Here is a 19,598-nt window from a genome sequence, read left to right as displayed (position 1 = left end):
CTGCAACTACCATAGCATCAACAGGGACCCCTTTGGAAAGAAAGGGCTTATCCTTTGGTACAGTCATAAATTTGTTTGGCCTCCTCGGGACAGGCTCCACTGTGTCTGGGGAGGTCCAGGCTTTTTGCAATATGACCCCCAAGAGCTGGTCATAAGGCGGTGTCACCCAGGAGGTGGAAGGTCGGGAACCAAAGGCCTCAAGATACACTGATTCATCCTCAGTAGGGTTAGAGGTCTTCCAATCACCCCTCTGTCTAAGGATTTCTAGGATGTCAGAAAAGGAGACTTCCTCAGAGGGGGATCTAGGGGAACCTTCTGATTCCTCCAAATCAGTGTCTGACGTGACAGACTCAGGTGAGTCAACATGTTTCCTCTTACAAAGTCTCTTCCGAGGGAGCTCTCCAGTGGGATAATCTGGGGAGGTCTTGGAAGAGTGGGCACTTCCAATGGGGGCTGTTTGAGTCTCTGGTTCCCTACGCTGTGGGGTTGGCAGGGGAGAAGAGGTTGCTGCCAACTGCTGGTGGGACATCGGTTCCAAGGGTATGGCTTTTACAGAGGATAAAGCCTTCTCTGTTGCTTCAAAGGCCTTTCCCCCCACTCCAAAGAAGACCTCTGCTCCGAGGAGACAGATGGTCGGCTCTGAGGAAGGGGGAATGGCTCCAAAGCAGATGTGGGAACCAAGCTGAGTCGAGCCAATGCACCAAGAGGGAGGGTTGGTTCCGAAGAAAACCCAGGGTGACTACCCCCCTCAGAGTCGACTCAAGAGCATCGGCTCCCAGATCCCTCGGCTCCTGACTGAGCCACTGAGGATAGAGTTATCAGTTCCGAGGAAGCAGGAAGAATCCTCAAAACTGAAGGATCCAACATCGAGGAACCTGAAATGATTGGCTCCGAGTGTGAAGCAGTCGGAGGAGGAGCAGTGGATTGCAAAAGGGTCAGCTCCGAAGCCTTTGGGTCCGGAGGGGCTAATTTCCTAGCCAGAGCCAGGTCAGAAAGCAACCTCTTCACCACTCACTCGATGTCCTCATCTGAGAGTGACCTGGAGGATCGGGTGGAGACAGAAGGAGATCTCCTCCTTTCCAAAATAGGAGAGCTCAAGGTAGGTGAGATAGGGTCAATCTCAGGTAACTGTCTCGGTACCAAAGGTTGCCTCGGCACTGTAGAGACCGATGGCACCGAGACAGAAGAAGCGGAATCGGAGCCAGAACTCCTTGGCTCCGTCGCTTTGGACTTTTTCGATGGTTCTGAAGCTGGAGCTGAAGGTTTTCATTTGGTAGTCTGTTCCTTGAAGGAACTGGTTATGAGACCCCTATCAGTCTGCGTTTCCTCTAGTTCATAACCCTGGTACTGAAGGCATGGCAAAAGGTACAGGGCACTTGTAAGTGGGCTTTGCCTAAGCAGTACACACAGCTAGTGTGACTGTCTATCAAAGACATCTTCCGTGAACATTTATTACATTTTTTAAACCCCGAAGGGCGATGATCCGTGTGCTCTCCGTCCTTATCCTTAGACATGCTAACAAGAACAACTAATAAAGCTACCTAGAAAAGATAGACACCAACGCTAACTATACTAACAATACTATCTACTGAGGCAAAAATACCAACAACAGTAAAGACAGAAAAAGGAAAGATTTTATATTTTATTATTATTTATTTATTTTTTTATTTTTATTTTTTTTGAAGAAACATGCAGGGAGGAAAGGCCCTCTAACTTAAATGGGCAACTATGTACGGCCTTCTAATTGAAATGGGCCATACAGTCCTATGGGGGGGAATAGGGGTCAAACACTCAGTACAATCACACACAATAAAGCTACTAACTACAAGGAGTAAACAATGAAGAAAAAACATGGTAAAAAAACAAGATTTAGTAAATAAATCTTCTACTTAGCCAACGAGCCAGTAAGGAGACAACCTCAAAGCTTTTGCGGTAAAAGAGATCTAGGGAATTGTCGTGAGGCACCATGGGATAGGGGTTAGCTTCAAGCCAGTAAAAGCTCTCGAGCTTTAGTATCGGCCGAGTCGGAGCCGATACATCCAACAAGAATTATGGTGAGATAGGACTACATAACATCAAAGATTTACAACATCAGATCATTAATTCTAAAGTATCACGTACAAGTAAATATGAATTTCCCATTAATCATGGAATGAAAGTCATTCCTAATCCAGTAGATAAAAATAGATCTATTGGATTATCACTCATACCTTTAACCAACAATATCAACTGAGCTCCATATGTTAAATTATTATATGGAGAATTTTCTTAAAAGAGATATGAAATTCTATATTATTCTGTTGTTGTTCTGTATTATTTTATACATCAGGATGGAATGTTCGTAGTGTAAACAATTATTTTGTTGACTTAGAAAATATCCAATATATAGTTAACCTTAAGAGATCCCAAACATGTCAAATATATAATTTCAGATAAATTAAACACAACAGAGAAGCATACGCTATATAAGCCAACAACAAATGGATTATTACTAGAATAGTTTAACTAAAAGGACTCTGTAGGAGACAATGAGTGATTACCAACGAAGTATAAATTTACTGTAGGTGTATTGCCCTCCTTTACTTTTCCTTTCTTCAACTCACCAACTTCAATTTACACTTATGAAAAGACATGTCTTATCAGTGGTATCCTGACTCTGAGCAGGGGCGCCCTACATTCCAGTGTCCAGTGCTTTTACATATCTATAGATTTACAAAGCAGAGTCTAACAATGAACTATGATCACCCCGACAATTCTCACCCTACATAGGAGATCTCCTGCTTCCAGAATGGGTAATCACATCAGGTCTAGGATGAATGTGTAGATACCCATATGTTAATCAAGACTTGCCTTAGGTAAGTATTAATCAAAAAGTGTTTAGAGAATCTTAGACAGTTCTCGGGGCAGTTAGAATACTCTTAAGCCTCTTCTCCTTTAACCAAAAACAGATGTTTCACCCCCTTTTTTTTGTTTTAAATCGGTATTAATAAAAGTAATTCAGCAAACATAGGTAAACAGAAATAACATTCAGTAGTCCATCACGGACATTACTCGCAATCCATTAAACAAATCAGTGACTAACATCACTCTAGTAGACATAAAAACAAATTAAAAATCATTTCCTAGCTCTTTAAATTTTCTGATAAAGCAGAATGTTAACAATAAGCTGTTTTAACTAGAAGAGTAAAGCATTTCAATTTTTCCTTGCAAGTATACATTTCTACTTGTACTGTAGTGTCAATAGCTGTCTTTGAAGTCTGTACAATACTTCACTTCTTCAAATCATTCCTTTTTCAGTTCAGATTATATTTTGTCAAAACGGCAACAATATTTCAAGGGCACAATTAATATTTAGACTGATATTTCAAATGAATAACTTATCAGTTGCCTAATGAATTAGCATAGAGTGTATGGTTAGTGCAAATATAACATGTTGCAAAAAGTAATATGTATCTTTTTGTGTGCTCTAGAGACTGTCATTTGCAAGTGACATGTATAATGTAGCATAGAGCAGATAGCTTATGGATTCAGGTTGTTAAACTAGGTTATGCTTATTAATCAGGCAGTTTCATTTAAATTCACAAGTAATTTGGGGACATTTCAGTTGAGTTTCCAGGAATGTGTAATCCAATGTGGGTAATTTATAAAGTATTTACAAGTTGTCCTATTAAGTTATCTAGTTTACCCTTCCTTAGGTTATAATTCAGTTTAATAGCTAAACAACATTACTTTTTTGTTATTTGTTATCTGCGAGTCTAAATGCACTTTGCAGATTCACAAAGCCCATAGAAACTGCCGCAGTTGTTTTATGTTGCCATGACAATGCAAATATAACGTTTTCTAATCAATGAGTATTAAAAAAAAACTGAAATAGTTCACCAGGCTAATAGAATGTAAAAAAGGCTTCACTTCACACAAGCAACAGTACATTTTTCCCTCTTTTATATATTTTGTTAATACTAAAGGAAATAGTTCAACTGGCAGTATGTATATAAACGAAATATTTCAGAGTTAATCGGTAACATGTCCCGTAACCGATTGAGCATAACAGTGTCCACCATCAATCTAGTAACTATTATAATAACATCTAATTGAGTCCAGTTTTCCTCATAAAAATGAGTCACAATTCATTAAATTTTGCAGAGTCTAACATCTGTCTAATAAACATTATAAAGACAAATAATAGTAATTTCCTAGCTCTTTTAATCTTTCTGATATAGCAAAATGTTAACAGTAAGCTATTTTAACTGGAAGACTAAAACATTTCAGTTCTTCCTTGTGTGTATACATTTCTACTTACACTGTAGTGTCAAGAACTGTCTTTGAAATCTATGCATTACTTCACTTCTTTCAACTCATTCATTTTTCAGTTCAGATTATATTTTGTCTAAATGTCAATAGCATTTTGAGGGCACATTTAATCTTTAAACTGATATTTTAAATAAATAGCTGTCAGTTGCCAAGTGAGTTTGTATAGAGTGTGAGGTAAGTGCAAAGATAACGATGCAAAAAGTAATATATATCTTTTCGTATGCTCTAGAGACTGTCAGTTTCAAGTAACATATAAAATGTAACTTTTACAGTGCAGACAGCTTGTGGAGTCAGCATGGTAAACTGAGTAAAAGACTTTTGGGTTTTCTCGGTTAGGGGTCGCCACAGCAGAATTCTGGTCCGCTCATGATTGGCAGTGGATTTTTACGGTGCCGAGTTGCCAGCCTGACGCCCAGCCTTCAACAAAGGCACGCCCATTCATGCTCACACCTACCTGCATGTCTTTAACATCACTCAACAATGGAGAGGACATGCAGACTCCACACAGAAGGTGCTCCGGCCAAGAATCGAATGGGAGAACCTCTTGCTGTGAGGCAACAACGCTAACCGCTGCACCACTGCGGCTTAGTAGCATGCTAAACTGAGTAATACCTTTTAATCAAGCAACTGCATTTAATTGTACATGTAGTTTGGGAACATTTCAGTTGTGTTTCCAGGAATGTGTAGTCAGATGTGGGTAAATCATAACATATTTACAAATAGACTTATTATGTATTTATTTTACCTTGCTTAGGCTGTATTTCATTTTAATAATTAAACAACATTACTTTTTCTTGTTATTTGTTATCTGCGAAGCTAAATGCACTTCACAGGTTCACAGTGCCCTTAGAAGCTGCAGCAAGTGTTTACTGTTGCTGTGGCAATGCAAATATAGCAGTTTCTGACCAGTGTATGTTTAAAAAAAAAAAAAAAAAAAAACTGAAATAGTTTATGAGGCAAATAGAATGCTAAGAAAGCTTCACTTCTCTTAACCATCAGTACATTTTTCCCTCCTTTTTTAATGTATTTGTTAATACTAAAAGGAAATAATTCAAAGGACATATGTACATAAACAGAACATTTCAGAGTTAATCACGAACATGTCCCCAAACCCAATAAGCATAACAGTATCTATCAATAATCTAATAAATATTGTAATAATTAATTAAGTTCACTTTTCCATTTAGTCTACCTTATAACTAGATTATTTAAAACTATTATTTATCATTGTTTAGATAGTTATTAAATATATGCAGACTATATTAGTATAGTAAATATGAGAGAATTTAGAAAGAGAGACAAGATGCAGTTGAAATGAATAATGAGAAAAGAGAGAAGAGAGAAAAAGAAAAAAATAAAAGAGAAAACACACATATAATACGTATGTTGATTAACAATGTAAATATTTTATATGCTATATAACCCTCCTCCTGTGAAAGAAAAGTATCCTGCTTTACATACCTGAGGTAATGTGAAAACTCTCATGTGTCATCTATTTTCAAAAAATATAGTTAAAGATTCCAGTAGTTAGTTACCTTTGTTTTAAAATTCCAAGCAGTAAAATTGGTCCTTTAAAGTAATGTTAAAACAATTCATATCATAGTAGATATGTTAAGAGATTTGGCTGTAACAGTATCAGTCTTTTGCTTCTTCTTTTTGACATCTGTCCAGATATTTGTTTATTTTGTTCTCTTGAGACAAGGTGACATCCAATCCATATCTTCTGGTAAAGTAATCATATTATTAGTTTTAATAAATGAAGAGGCTCCCTCTAAGTCAATAAAAGTCCTCATCTCGTTGGCATACAGTATTCCTATTTTAGCTGGATATGCAAGTTGTATCTTGATGCTATTTTGTTTCAGAAATGTTATCATTGGTCACACTTTTTCCTTTGTTCCATTATTCTAGATGAATAGTCGTTATCAAATCTTATCAGGCTCTGTTTATATTTTAGAGGTGCCTTCCTCCAAGCAGATCTTAAAATCAGTTCCTTGTCCATGTATGAAAGAAATTTGATAATTATTGACCTAGGAGGAGAGTTTGGGTTAGTGGCAGGTTTCCCAAGAGCTCTGTGTGCCCCTTCAATGCCGAAGGAAAGTCCTTCTTTTAAATTTAAAAAGTCAGGGATCCAGCTTGATAAAAAGGAACCCCAAAATGTGCCGCTGATTTGGCCAGCATGCCCGTTGTAATCGAGTTATACTAATGGAAAAAAAGGAGTCCTTTCGACTTTTTAATATAACTAAACATTTTTCAAGATAGTCTAAATGTTTAAAACGGTGAAACACAAGCTAAGACAGCACAAAATTTAAGCGTTGAGCTTATTTAAAGTTCTTAAACAAACTTCAAATATTGAGTTTGACAGTGCTTGTAAGGAAAAGAGAAAAAACAAAGGACTTTTCTATAGCTTTAAGAGTTTTTTTGATGTTAATGTTTAATGTAACATGAGTTTGCAAAAATAAAATACGAAACTGTCTTAGCCGCTTAAAACTTATCTTGTATGTTTAATTCAAAAAAAAAATGTTAAACTCAATGCTTCCGCTGTATTTGCTCGCTTGCTCAGCTGTTCAATAAAGTTTCGACGTCATGATGTACCCCGCGGATATCAGAACTGCGACGCGCGCGCGGAAAGAGGACATTATGCCATTATTACAACAGGCCATTATTTATGCCATTATTTAAGAAAAGTAATAGTTTATTTTGGTTTTTAATGTCATATAATGTCTACCATTAATACCGGCACAACTGGGTCACCGTACTGCTGTTACCGCACACCTCCCGCATTATCAATATAATATCCTCACCTTCTGTGTTTTCAGGTAATGCAAATATCCTGATGTTATTTCTCCTCTCCCTATTTTCCAAGTCATTTACTTTATTAACCAACCAAGTGTTTTGTTTAAGAAGCAGTTCTTTCTGTGTTTCCTCTTCCGTAAGTCTGCTTTCTAAGTCATTTAGTGAAACCCCTATTCCTGTTATCCTTGTCTGGTGGTGTAGCATTTCTTTGAGGGTGTCAGCCTGTTTTTGACTGCTTGTTTTAAGATTTTCTAGGTTCTCTTTAAAATCATCCATCTTCAAAGATAGCTCCTTCAGGGTAGATGTCATCTGTTGTAGTTCCTTCTTTAAGGCAGCATCCTGATGAGAATTCCTTGAGTTGCTCATTTTAACAAGTGAATATATCTCCAAGCTTTTTGACAGGAAATTATTTGTAAAACTTCACCAAAGTTTCTAATTATGTAAATTAGACCTTTAACTATAAGATTTTATACTTTAAAGAAAAAAAAAGAATATTTTTTCCTCATTTATTTAACTAGTTATATGGAGCTCTAAAATACTGCTGCTTTCAGTTAGCCATTCAGGCTCTGCCTCCGTAGCTCAGCAGTTAATTTTACGAAGTAAACAACAGTAGATTTTCTACTGTCTTAAGTGAGATGTGGTTGAAGTAGAATAGTAGGATAAAATCATTATTTAGTTTTAAGGGATCCTCCTCCTTTTCTTCAGCCATGACCCAGAAAGTCACCTTTAGCTTATTATTTTATGCTGGGGGAATTTATTGGCTGACATGGTTGGTAGTGGATGACTGGTTTACAGCAGTAATTTAAACTTTGAAGAGCTTTAGCAAAATACTGTTAATCCTGTGAGTTGTTTTTGATGGAGTTTGGGAGTTAATGTTGTATATTTCTTTAATAGTTTTCCAAAAGAGATCACTATTAGTACCAAAGTGTAATTGTTCCAAAGTACTACGTTTTAGATAGTTTAACAAGGAGTTTGCAATTATTATCAAGGGCTTGTTATTGCTGGTAGCCTTCAGTTAGGGATGAAGACTTCCATTTTGTCCAGGTCAGGTCACAGGATTTAAAGGCTTGTCTGACTGTGGTTGTGTCAGGTCATTCTGCTGACCCTTCATCATGGGCTACTACAGCCACCACAGCCTTCCTGGGCAGGTTACTACTCATTCACTCATGAAAGCAGCCACACTGTGTTTTATACACAGCTTCTCTAGCCACTGTTGTCTGGACATTGCATTTAGGGCCAGAACAGTATTTGTTGTGGGTGTGGTCATTCTGCAGGGAATCATGCACCCTACTTCTCCCAAGGGCCAGCTAGTCACTAGTCTGTAAGCTTTGAGAAATTGCACATTATTACTACTAAGACAGTTGACTGTATGATGAACATAGTACACTGAGTTAGGAGCTTACCATAACCGTAGATGTTGGAGTGTGTCCATGTTTGCTATACCAGTTTCTTCCCTCCTTCCTTTTACTCCTTTCTGTGGGCATCCTTGGGTTGGAGTACCCAGGTACCCATCCTTCCTGCCTTTCCTGTCTTTTACCCTAATGAGATGCCTATACTCCTCAGGTTGGTTTAGAACCTAGAGATGCAACTTGGTGTATTTGTTTGAGGATTGTGGAGTCCTCCTAGCTGGAATACCTTTCTGGATATTATTTCCACCAGGATTGTCAGTGCTTTGGCTTCAGACCATAAAAAACTGCACTGCTCTAGCAAGAAGCAACCAAACACAATATGTTAGATATGTATGTAATAGTTTTCCAGGAGTGGATATTGGCACTAATCTGTGATTGTTTCATAAATAGTGGGTTTTAGATAGTGTAGCTTGGAGTTTGAAATTATTATGCAACTTTTGTTATTGCCCATAGTCTTCCTGAGTCCTCAGTATGGTCACAGACAGAGCTATATTTATACATGGGCAGGTATCCTTTTCTATATACCACTGACATCCTGATGTTCAGACAAGGGTGAGGGTGCTGAGCTCTGGAAGTCAGACGAGCCATCAAGCCTTCTGTGGTAAAAGTCTGACAAATTATTAAAGCAACAGTGAACATACGTAAGGGTGTACAGTTATGGTAACTTCCTAATACAACTGTAGGTTTTCCAATGATGCAGAAGCCCTTTTATGAGAAACTGTCTTGATGCCCAGTTTAAGCAAAAGAGAGCTTTTGAAAATGATCAATCAAAGGGTTGCTGGTGCTGAAGCAGGCAGACAGGAGCAATGATTCTCAACCCAACCAAGTGGGGTCCTGCCAGTTCTGATTGTATCAGACACCCGTGTCCTTCACCATTTCAGAGGAAAAGGTGCTCACTTCAGAGCCAAGTAGTTTTAGCTGACCATACACTTGAGAGTGAGGGGAACTCATAGATACAGGATACTAAATCAAATTCAGACACCTTCCACACTTTATGTGGATGCCTCCATGATCTCCAGATCATATGCTGTGGCAGAACCTATCTTTCAAGGGGACATTCACTGTTATGCCCTCTGTAGGCTAATCATGATAGCATGGGATCTGGTTTCAAAGCTTCCATCTGCATCCCAACAGTGCAGATTGCATTGGTAGATTATCAGGACAGATCCACACTAGTCCCCACTAGTGAAATATGAGCCCTTATGTTTTCCACAGGCTCACTTAGTTTAGGTGTATCCCAGTGGAAAACTTTGCTGCCCACTGTTGAATTTCATAACTGGGCATGATTCTGGTGGCACCCCAAGTCAGCATTGCTTCTTCCTACTAAGGGAACAGGGCATAAAGTGTCCATTGTTCTTTCTTCTCTTTTCTATAAAGACCTAGGACCCTGGTGCTCATAAGTGAAAAGTAGCTACAGCTTGCAGCTTAGCACGCAGGACCCTACTGACATTGGGACTTTTTTACCCATAGATCTTGCATCTTGCAAAGAAGATCAGGAAATCACATACTAGAAAATCTGCCTGGCAAAGTGGAGCAGAATTTCTCATTTTGAAAAGGGCATAGACCATACTCTAAAATTACATTTGTTCAGCAAGCCATCCTTTTTCTCACAACTCTTTTTAACAAAGAAAATTTTATGCTTCATTCAAGATACATATTTTAAGTATCTCAGCTTGTGTACCAGTTTGAACTCTTTTGGCAGATGTCCCCACTGTAGAGCAGCATCTGTGTCCCTGAAGAAAACCAGAGCCTATCCTTTGGGATTTCAGCATTGCTGTAGAAAGTCTGACCCTTGCTCCATTTGACTCAGCAGACTCAGTGCATATAAAATTCTTGGAAGATTGTATTCATATTGACCATTACTTCAGCCAGGAAGATTTCAGAATTTGCAATCTTGATGTACAGAATGCTCTGCACAGTCTTTTACAACAACAGGGTGCATCTGACGTGGCACTCATTCAAGCCCTTTCAGTTTCCTGTAGTTTTTTTTTTTTTGAATTCCCAGAAGAAAGGAGAGAAGCTGTTCCTCAACTTGGATATGCATAGAGCTCAGATACTATGTGCCATCACAAATGGTCCAAGCAAATAAACCATTTCTTTGTTTATTTCATATCACAAAAGCTGGTCAGGCCAGTTTCCAGACTTACACTGTTAAAACTCAATACCTCTTGGCAGTCAGTTAATGAAATGTTACATTCTTGACTAGTGGTGGGCTCAACAGCAGTTGCTTGACAGTCAAAAAAGATTTTATTGTGAAAAAAACTTCCTTGATTGAATGTGTAAAGCAACTTTTTGCCTTACCTGTTCATTTTAGAATATTTTATTATATTTAAGCTGCTTAATTGCAGCACTGAATAATACATATTCAGTGCCAGATTCAAGTTGCACTGTAACAGTAGGTGCTTTGTATGGTCTGCCTTTCCAAGTATTGTAGATCTGCATTAGGTTAGACAGCCTACACAATGTGTATTGTATGTGAGGGTAACAATAGGTGCATGGTACTCCTTTCAAGTGCTGAAGGCTTGAATGAGATTTTATTTTTATTTTTTATTTTTTACATTTGTTTACCGGGATAGAACAACTGGACACAGGTCCATTTATAGCAGAGGCCTGGGGAGAAAAGCTCCACAATTAGATTAACATCAACATGGTAATACAAACAATCATATAACAGTGATAATTGAGGTAAGTACAGACATAAAAAGTCTCATACAAGCCAGTCTAAACAATAAACAATACATCAGCAGTAAGTGAGTAAATTGACAAAGATAGAGTCTCATACATCAAAGCTTTAACATTGATTAGTGACATAGGATAAAAGAATAAAAAAATCATATGATTAGACATGACATATTATGCAATTTCAAGTGCAAGCTTGCACAACTAGCATGGCAGGCATGAAACAATGTGTGAATGACTTAAGTAAACTGACTGCATTAATAGCCAGGCAAATTTTGTCCAAATGACTAGTTGGTTTGTCTTAAGTTAAAAAAAAAAAAAAAGCCTTACAGGTTCAGGTTAAGGCACATTTTGCAAGAGTTGGAACTGCTTCTGTTCCTTTTTCTGGGGGGGAATGTTTCAGCACAAAATGCTTGAGGCAGCTACATGGCTGCCATTCGCAGTTTTGTGCATTACAAGCTAGACACCGTTTATAGGAGCAGAGCTGCCAGTTCTGCAAGATGTGGGTTTGCCTTCCCTAGATCTATGAACAGCAGCCTTCCTGCTTTGGTACTCTTCCAGCTTGTTACATACAGTACAGCCATAATGATCCTTGTGATGAAGCTAGTAAGGTCATGTTAGTGTACTCACTGCAACCATAGATGTTTGTATAACAGGTTCACTACTGCAGTATACGTTCACTCTTTTGATCCTCAAGCTACTTCTTGAGATCTGGCTTTGATTTTGTAAGGCTGCCATATCCTACCAGGGAAGCACCCTCCATTTCTCAGTTTCTTCTCCTTTCCCTTGAGAAAGACAGACCTTCAGCCATTAAATTGTCAGATTCTGTAAGCATAATTTGTTGACTGCCAGTTCAGTCACCCAAAGCAAAAGAAATTAAGATGATATAGGTGCTTTCACCTACTGCTCAGTGCTCTCGACTTCTTTGCTCAAGAATCACGGACAAAGCCAAATATAATGAGGGGCAGAGACCAAATTCAGGGGTGATGCTAAATATCACTCTAATTGACTTATAACGTTAATTAAAACAACAGTTTTTGCATCAATGTGTATTTTCTGAAGAATGAGATGTATGAAGTTCTAATTTCGACTTCAACTTTATATAAAGAGCTTAAACCCTAACCTGTGTTTCAAAAAAATGAAGAAAGCAAATAACAATGAACTGCTTGGTGATGTAAATCAATATATATTTAAATGTGAAATGCTATTTGCATACAATAGCTCAGACCTCTTAAGTAAGCAGGGACCAAACTGCAAAGAATAAATGCAATAACAAACTTAACAGTTCTCAGTTTGCTCAACAGACCCAGCTGACATACATTTCACAAGTCAATTGAGCCGACAAAATATTATAAAAGTAGGCACCATAAAATGTTCTTAGAAGTTCATTGCTACTCCAAGCAGACCACTCGCAGGCTAGAAGTATATGCTGCAAACCTAGGTGACTGTGCTTCTCAGTGACTTACCAGAAAATCAGAAAAAATAGGAGAAACAAGGCTAAAATATAAAGCAAAATCAGGGGCATTTGAGAACTGAAGGATCAGCACTGTGCAGGGGATGTCTGAAAGTCCTGGAAGTCAGGTTGAATTACTGGGCAACTGTCTGTCATAAAACCCCCACCTAATATATATATATATATATATATATATATATATATATATATATATATATATATATATATATATATATAAATGATACTACAGCTTTGATAATACATCTGCTGAAACACCCACTGTTATCATGACTATGTTTACCCTACTGTACTTTGCTGTATTCATCCCAGGATCCTTGCCAAGCCAAGAAGAGACTGAGGAAAACTTATCTTTATAGGTTCCTTTTAACTAAGGCTACCACGTGTGTTCATTGTAGGGATCACTGCTGTAGTATGAGTAATTAATGATAGGAATTGGCTGAGGTCACATATCTATCTTCTAGGTTGACTGCCATAGCTTTTTCTTCAGCGTAGGACATCTGTCTGACTCAAAGCTAAAAGGAGCAGTAGCTCACACCATTTTTCATTTTGCCACTAGGGAGTGACTGGTCACAATCAGCCAGTTTGGGAAAACAACATTCTAGTTGTCAGTCCATCATCTGTAAGACCTACAGGAGCCATCCTTTAAGATTTATCTTGAAAATCAGAGACTTAAGGAGCTCGCTCAAGTTAAAATGGATCCAAAAACAAATAAGCAGAGAACGCCACATGGAGCCAAAATTCAATAAAAACTTTTATTATGTAAAAACAAAGATAAAAACCTTCATAAGCGCTTTCAAGCCATCTGCCCTTCTTCAGATAACAATTAAAACTGCACATCACACATTAAAAGAATACATCAGCCTATCACATTTCAGTATTTTACCATCCTTTTCTTCAGGATGGGTTTTAAAGGTACAATGGCATTAATTCCAGGTGGTTTGTCTGCTCCCAATCTCACAATCCATCTGGTTTCAGCACACTCAGTCTCATTAAACAAATTACCACCCCTGGTGTTGGGAGTGATTATTTGCATCACCATGAAAGAAAAAGAATGAGTCTCATTATTCCTTATATGCATAGCCAGTGCATTATGCTCATTATTTAATGTAATATCTGATAAATGTTTAAAAATCCTTGTTTTAAACATATTATTCGTTTTACCTACATAATATGTTTCACAATTTTGACAAACAGCTATGTATACCAAGTTGCTGGTCTTACAATCAGCATATCCCCTAAACACATATTGTTTATTGGTTCTTGGATGTGTAAAAACCTGAGTTTGTAAAATAAAACGGCATGCCTTGCATTGATGACACTGATGCGTGCCTTTCTTATTAGTTTTTATATTTGTATTGTTACTTGGTTCTTTGCATAACATATCCTTCAGATTTTTATTCCTCCTAAATATAAATGTTGGTGTATTCCCTAGTTGTTCTCTAAGTTGAGGGTCAGTGTATAGCACCTGCCAGTGACGTTTTATAATGTCACATATATTACCTATATCGCTGCTATAGGTTAACACCATCTTAGTATGCTCCCTGGTCTTCTCCTTTTTATCAACCAATGCTACAGCACCATTTTCTATATCATGTGTCCTTCTACATATCCAAGGTTTGGCTGTATCATTTCTTTTGGTCTTACTATGATTTATTAGAGGGGTTAACTTGTCACGTTTATATCCCCTCCTTATTAAATTTTCCCGAAAACAGTCCACTTCCTCATGAAACCTATTATCATCACTACATAATCTAGAAATCCTGCATACCTGTCCTTTTACAATATTATCAAATGTATGCCGTGGATGCATACTATCATAATTAAGTAGACTATTCCACCAACAGTCTTTTCTATACAATGAGGTGGTTATCATCCCCATTCTATCTCTATCCAATCTCACATCCAAAAAATCTATCGATGTTTTTGAATAGTTCATGGAAAATTTGAAAAACGCAGAACTATCTTCTAAATACAGTATAAATGCTTCCAACTCTTGTATGCTGCCATCCCACAAGAAAAAGATATCGTCAACAAAACGTGCATAGAAGCTGAGTTTATCAGTCCATGCATGTGTCGATTCAAATATTGGACAGTCTTCCCAGTATGCCAAAATGGCGGAATAGTCTACTTAATTATGATAGTATGCAGAAGGACACATGATATAGAAAATGGTGCTGTAGCATTGGTTGATAAAAAGGAGAAGACCAGGGAGCATACTAAGATGGTGTTAACCTATAGCAGCGATATAGGTAATATATGTGACATTATAAAACGTCACTGGCAGGTGCTATACACTGACCCTCAACTTAGAGAACAACTAGGGAATACACCAAAATTTATATTTAGGAGGAATAAAAATCTGAAGGATATGTTATGCAAAGAACCAAGTAACAATACAAATATAAAAACTAATAAGAAAGGCACGCATCCGTGTCATCAATGCAAGGCATGCCATTTTATTTTACAAACTCAGGTTTTTACACATCCAGGAACCAATAAACAATATGTGTTTAGGGGATATGCTGATTGTAAGACCAGCAACTTGGTATACATAGCTGTTTGTCAAAATTGTGAAACATATTATGTAGGTAAAATGAATAATATGTTTAAAAACAAGGATTTTTAAACATTTATCAGATATTAGATTAAATAATGAGCATAATGCACTGGCTATGCATATAAGGAATAATGAGACTCATTCTTTTTCTTTCATGGTGATGCAAATAATCGCTCCCAACACCAGGGGTGGTAATTTGTTTAATGAGACTGAGTGTGCTGAAACCAGATGGATTGTGAGATTGGGAGCAGACAAACCACCTGGAATTAATGCCATTGTACATTTAAAACCCATCCTGAAGAAAAGGATGGTAAAATACTGAAATGTGATAGGCTGATGTATTCTTTTAATGTGTGATGTGCAGTTTTAATTGTTATCTGAAGAAGGGCAGATGGCTTGAAAGCGCTTATTAAGGTTTTATCTTTGTTTTTACATAATAAAAGTTTTTATTGAATTTTGGCTCCACATGGCGTTCTCTGCTTATTTGTTTTTGGATTTACCTTGGAGTTTGGCAGTGGACCTTGGTGCAAGAGAGTATTTTTGTTCATATCAAGTTAAAATGGATGACGTTTCCCACCCAGACTTCCCATATCATCCCAAAAAAAGAAGCTTAAAAAGATTAAATCTGATGCATCAGCTGTCTGGTTGGACCGGATATCTCCTCTGTGTCTCTTGATGAGTCTTCAGACCATCCATACAGTTTGGCTGCTCCCTCTGCCATGACCCCTTGAGAGGCCAAGAATGAGCTTACCCTTTACACATCCACCCTGAACAATTTGAGGGCTACCTCTTCAGTGAAGGGAGAACCAAGGCTATTTATTTCAATGGGATCCGACGGCACTCCTCAGATTTTGGTCTGAGAGGAAGTACCAAGTATCTTCACTGAAGTACATCAGGTGTGAGAGCCTCCTTGATTTGTGCAAGCTCTTCTTCCTTCAAAAATAAAAAAGCAGAAGACTAAGCATAGCTCTCCTTCTCCCCCTGCTGTTAGGGATCCTCAGAAGGAGTGGTATAATTTTTCCCAAGGATTGTTAAGGCTTTGGTCTTTCTCTCCCCCAAAGGGTAAAAAGATTTTCAAAAAGAGATACCATTGCTAACCTAAACCAGAATTTAAGGGTTTTAAACCTTGTTTCCTAACAGACCAGCCTTCTTTTGACTATCCATCTCTGCCTCCCACCCCCCCTCTTAATCTTGGTCTACCGTTTACCCCTCTGTCAGAGAAATTTTCCTAATCCCTTTCAATATGGAAATCAGTTATGAAGGACCAGTGGGTTCTTTCTATAATTCAGAATGGGTGCATGATGTAATGAATATCTCTTCTGCACAGATCAGGCATTCCTCCTGTTTCATCAAACTGACTCTATTTAATCCCTCCAATTCTGAGAGAGGTATTTCTTCAGGGCACAATAGAATTGGTCTCTGGGTTTTACTCAAGGCTTTTCCTGGTCCTCAGAAAAGAGGAAAAGCAGATGCACATTCCAGATTTGTCCCTTCTCATCTTCTGTCTGAGAGTCCTAAAATTCAAAATGCTTATTGTGCAGTCTCTTCTTCTTATGTTTCTGCCTCAGGCTTTCCTGGTGAACCTAAACATAAAAGATGCTGTATGATCTTACTGTGATCCATGCAGGACATAGGAAGTTTTTAAAATTCTGTGTTTTTGGAACATCATTTTCATTTCTGTGCTTTGCCGTTTGGGCTCTCTACTGTACTAAGGGTTTTTATGACATGTCTAGCTTCACTTGTTGGTTTCTGCAAGTGCCAGGAAATATAGATTTTCCCTTACTTGCTCCTTCAGGCTCTTATGAGCAAGAAGCTCCTTTTTGACCTCAGTTGTACAAAGAACCTGCTTCTCTGACTAGGGTTCATATTAAACCTCAAAAAGTCCAATGAGGTCCGCCAACAAGATGTAGTATTTTTGCATTGCAGCCTCACTTCAGTGTCATTGACTGCCTTTCTTACTCAAGACAAAGTGATGTACCTAACGGAGTACTTCTAGTCTTTTCTTCCTATAGATGTGATTTCAACAAGTGAAATCTTGAGAGTCCTGAAATTTATGGTTTCAACTATTCTAAGGATTCACTGGGTCAAACTCCATATGAATAAGATTCAGTAGATCAATATGGGTGCATTGTTGTCCTCTAAACTTCCTCTCTTACCATTCATCACGAGGGAGTTTCATTGGTGGATCAACCAGATATTACTTGATCAAGGAGCGCCCTTTCTGGTTCCATCCCCCTTGTTAAGATCATTACACAGATGCTTTAGACCTGGTTGGGGAGGTTGTTTTATGAATGTAGAAGTCCAGGGTGTGTGGTCCAAAAAGGATAGGAAGGGCCATATAAATAACAGGAAAATGAAGGTTTTTATTCTAGGATTACAATCCCTGCATCATTTCTGGTGTCTAGTCCCTCTCTGAATAAAGACAATACCACAGTTATTTGGTGCATAAGAAAGGAAGGGCAAGATCCTACTGAGTTTCCAAACTACCAAGGACAGTTTGGGACATAGCTGTAAAGGACAATCTGTCCTTGTTCACAATTGACATTCTTTTGCAGAACAATTACTTGAGTATATCCCAGCAGACCCTCACAAATGGATGTTAAAAAAAAGGTCTTCCTGCAGATTGCCCACCGGTAGGCTACTCCTCAGATAAATATGTTTGCCAAATGAAAGAACAGGCAACTCAGATTGTTTTGTTCATGGATTCCATGCCCAGAAGCTTAGAATAGACACTTGTGTGTTTTCCCTGAAGGGGAGATTCCTCTGTGCATTCCCACCCCAATCTCTAATTCCCAAGGTTCTTCTGAAAATCAAGATGGACAAGCCAAATATCTTGCTAGTTACTCCCTGCTGGCAACACTGGTTATCCCTTTTCACCTGGCCTAGGGTAATTATCACAAATTTCCTCACAGGATGGTCTTGTTGACAGAAAAATGGCTCTGTCTAATTCATCTAAACCTTTAGATGATCAGATTTTAATTTATTTATGTACCTGTTCTCACAGGGGATGCTTCAGGTCTTTCAGTGGGCCAGGAATCCTGCTTTAAATGGAAGATATGTTCTGTTTTGTGCTACAAGAAGAATTAAGACTCTTATCAAATGGTTATTCCCATCATTCTCTCTTATTTGTGTGAGCTGGCTCAGTTCAGGGGTAGCATTCTCCTCCATTAAAGCCCATCTGTCAACCTTTTCTGCCTGCCTTCCTTTTGATCCAACTTTGTCTTTATGCTTTGAGGTGAAACAGTTTTTATATGGGATCTTTCACCTCAGGCCACTAGAAAATCTGTCACTCCTCCTTGAACCTGAACTCTTCCCCATTTGAGCCTGCTTCCTCTTTCCCTGAAATTTTCTACTTGGAAGACCAACCTGCTGGTGGTCCTTACTTATTCTAAAAGGGTTTCTGAACTGCTAGCTCTTATGGCTTCTTCTCCCTTCTTGGTGTTTCATAAATACAAGGTTACTCTCAGGACTAAGCATTCCTTCAAGCTCCTTACTTTTTTCCCCTTCCCAAAACAAGGGAAAGAGAATTTCGATTCTTTAGATGTTCACAGACTACTAAGGTTTTATACTGACAAGATCAGTCTATCAGAAAGTAAGACTAGTATTCGCATCCTTTCAGGGCAAAAAGTTGGATCTTGCTGTCTCTAATCAGACAATTTCAAAATGAATTTCTTCTGCTATTTCCTTTTGTCAGTCCTATGGTAAGGAGCTTCCAAGTTTGGTTAAGATGCACTTTACCAGAGGTGTAACTTCTTTTTTTCTGCCTTTTTCAAAGGTCTAGAATACATATCTACTTTAGAGGGATTTACTTGGTCTTCTCTACCCAGTTTCACAAAGTATTACAGTATTTGTTTTTTCTACAGCTAGAACTTGAATTGATAGATCCATCTTACAAAGAATCTTAGATTTCAATTCAAATCTTCTTTCCGCCACTTAGACTCTTAGAAAGTTTGAAACTCTTTCTGCTTGTTAGTAATACTGCAACAGTGTGCAACAATTGGAAATACCACAGAGATTTCTCACCAAGAAATTACAGGGTATGCAAAACAAGCCTTATCTGGAAAGACTGAAAGCCTTGTCATTGTATTCTGTCTCCTACAGTCTACTAAGGGGTGACCTGTGCTTGGCTTACAAGGCAGTCTTTGACCCAGCCAAGATGGAAATGCTGTACATTTGTAAATCAAATTACACAAGGGTCACTTGCTCCAGGGATCTTAACCTAGCCTCTGACATGAACAGGTCATGCTGGAGAGATAGATACATCCCCCAGAGACTGCCACTTCTCTGGAACAAGCTTCCAATTCGCTTGAAACAGAGCTCCTTCCTGACCTTCTTCAAACGCAACCTAGATCAATGGATGGGTGACCACATATTT

Source organism: Protopterus annectens, chromosome 3.part0, assembly GCF_019279795.1.
Source record: "Protopterus annectens isolate FY-2018-M chromosome 3.part0, PAN1.0, whole genome shotgun sequence".
Classification (NCBI taxonomy): Eukaryota; Metazoa; Chordata; order Ceratodontiformes; family Protopteridae; genus Protopterus; species Protopterus annectens.
Note: the sequence above shows the minus strand (reverse complement) of the source record.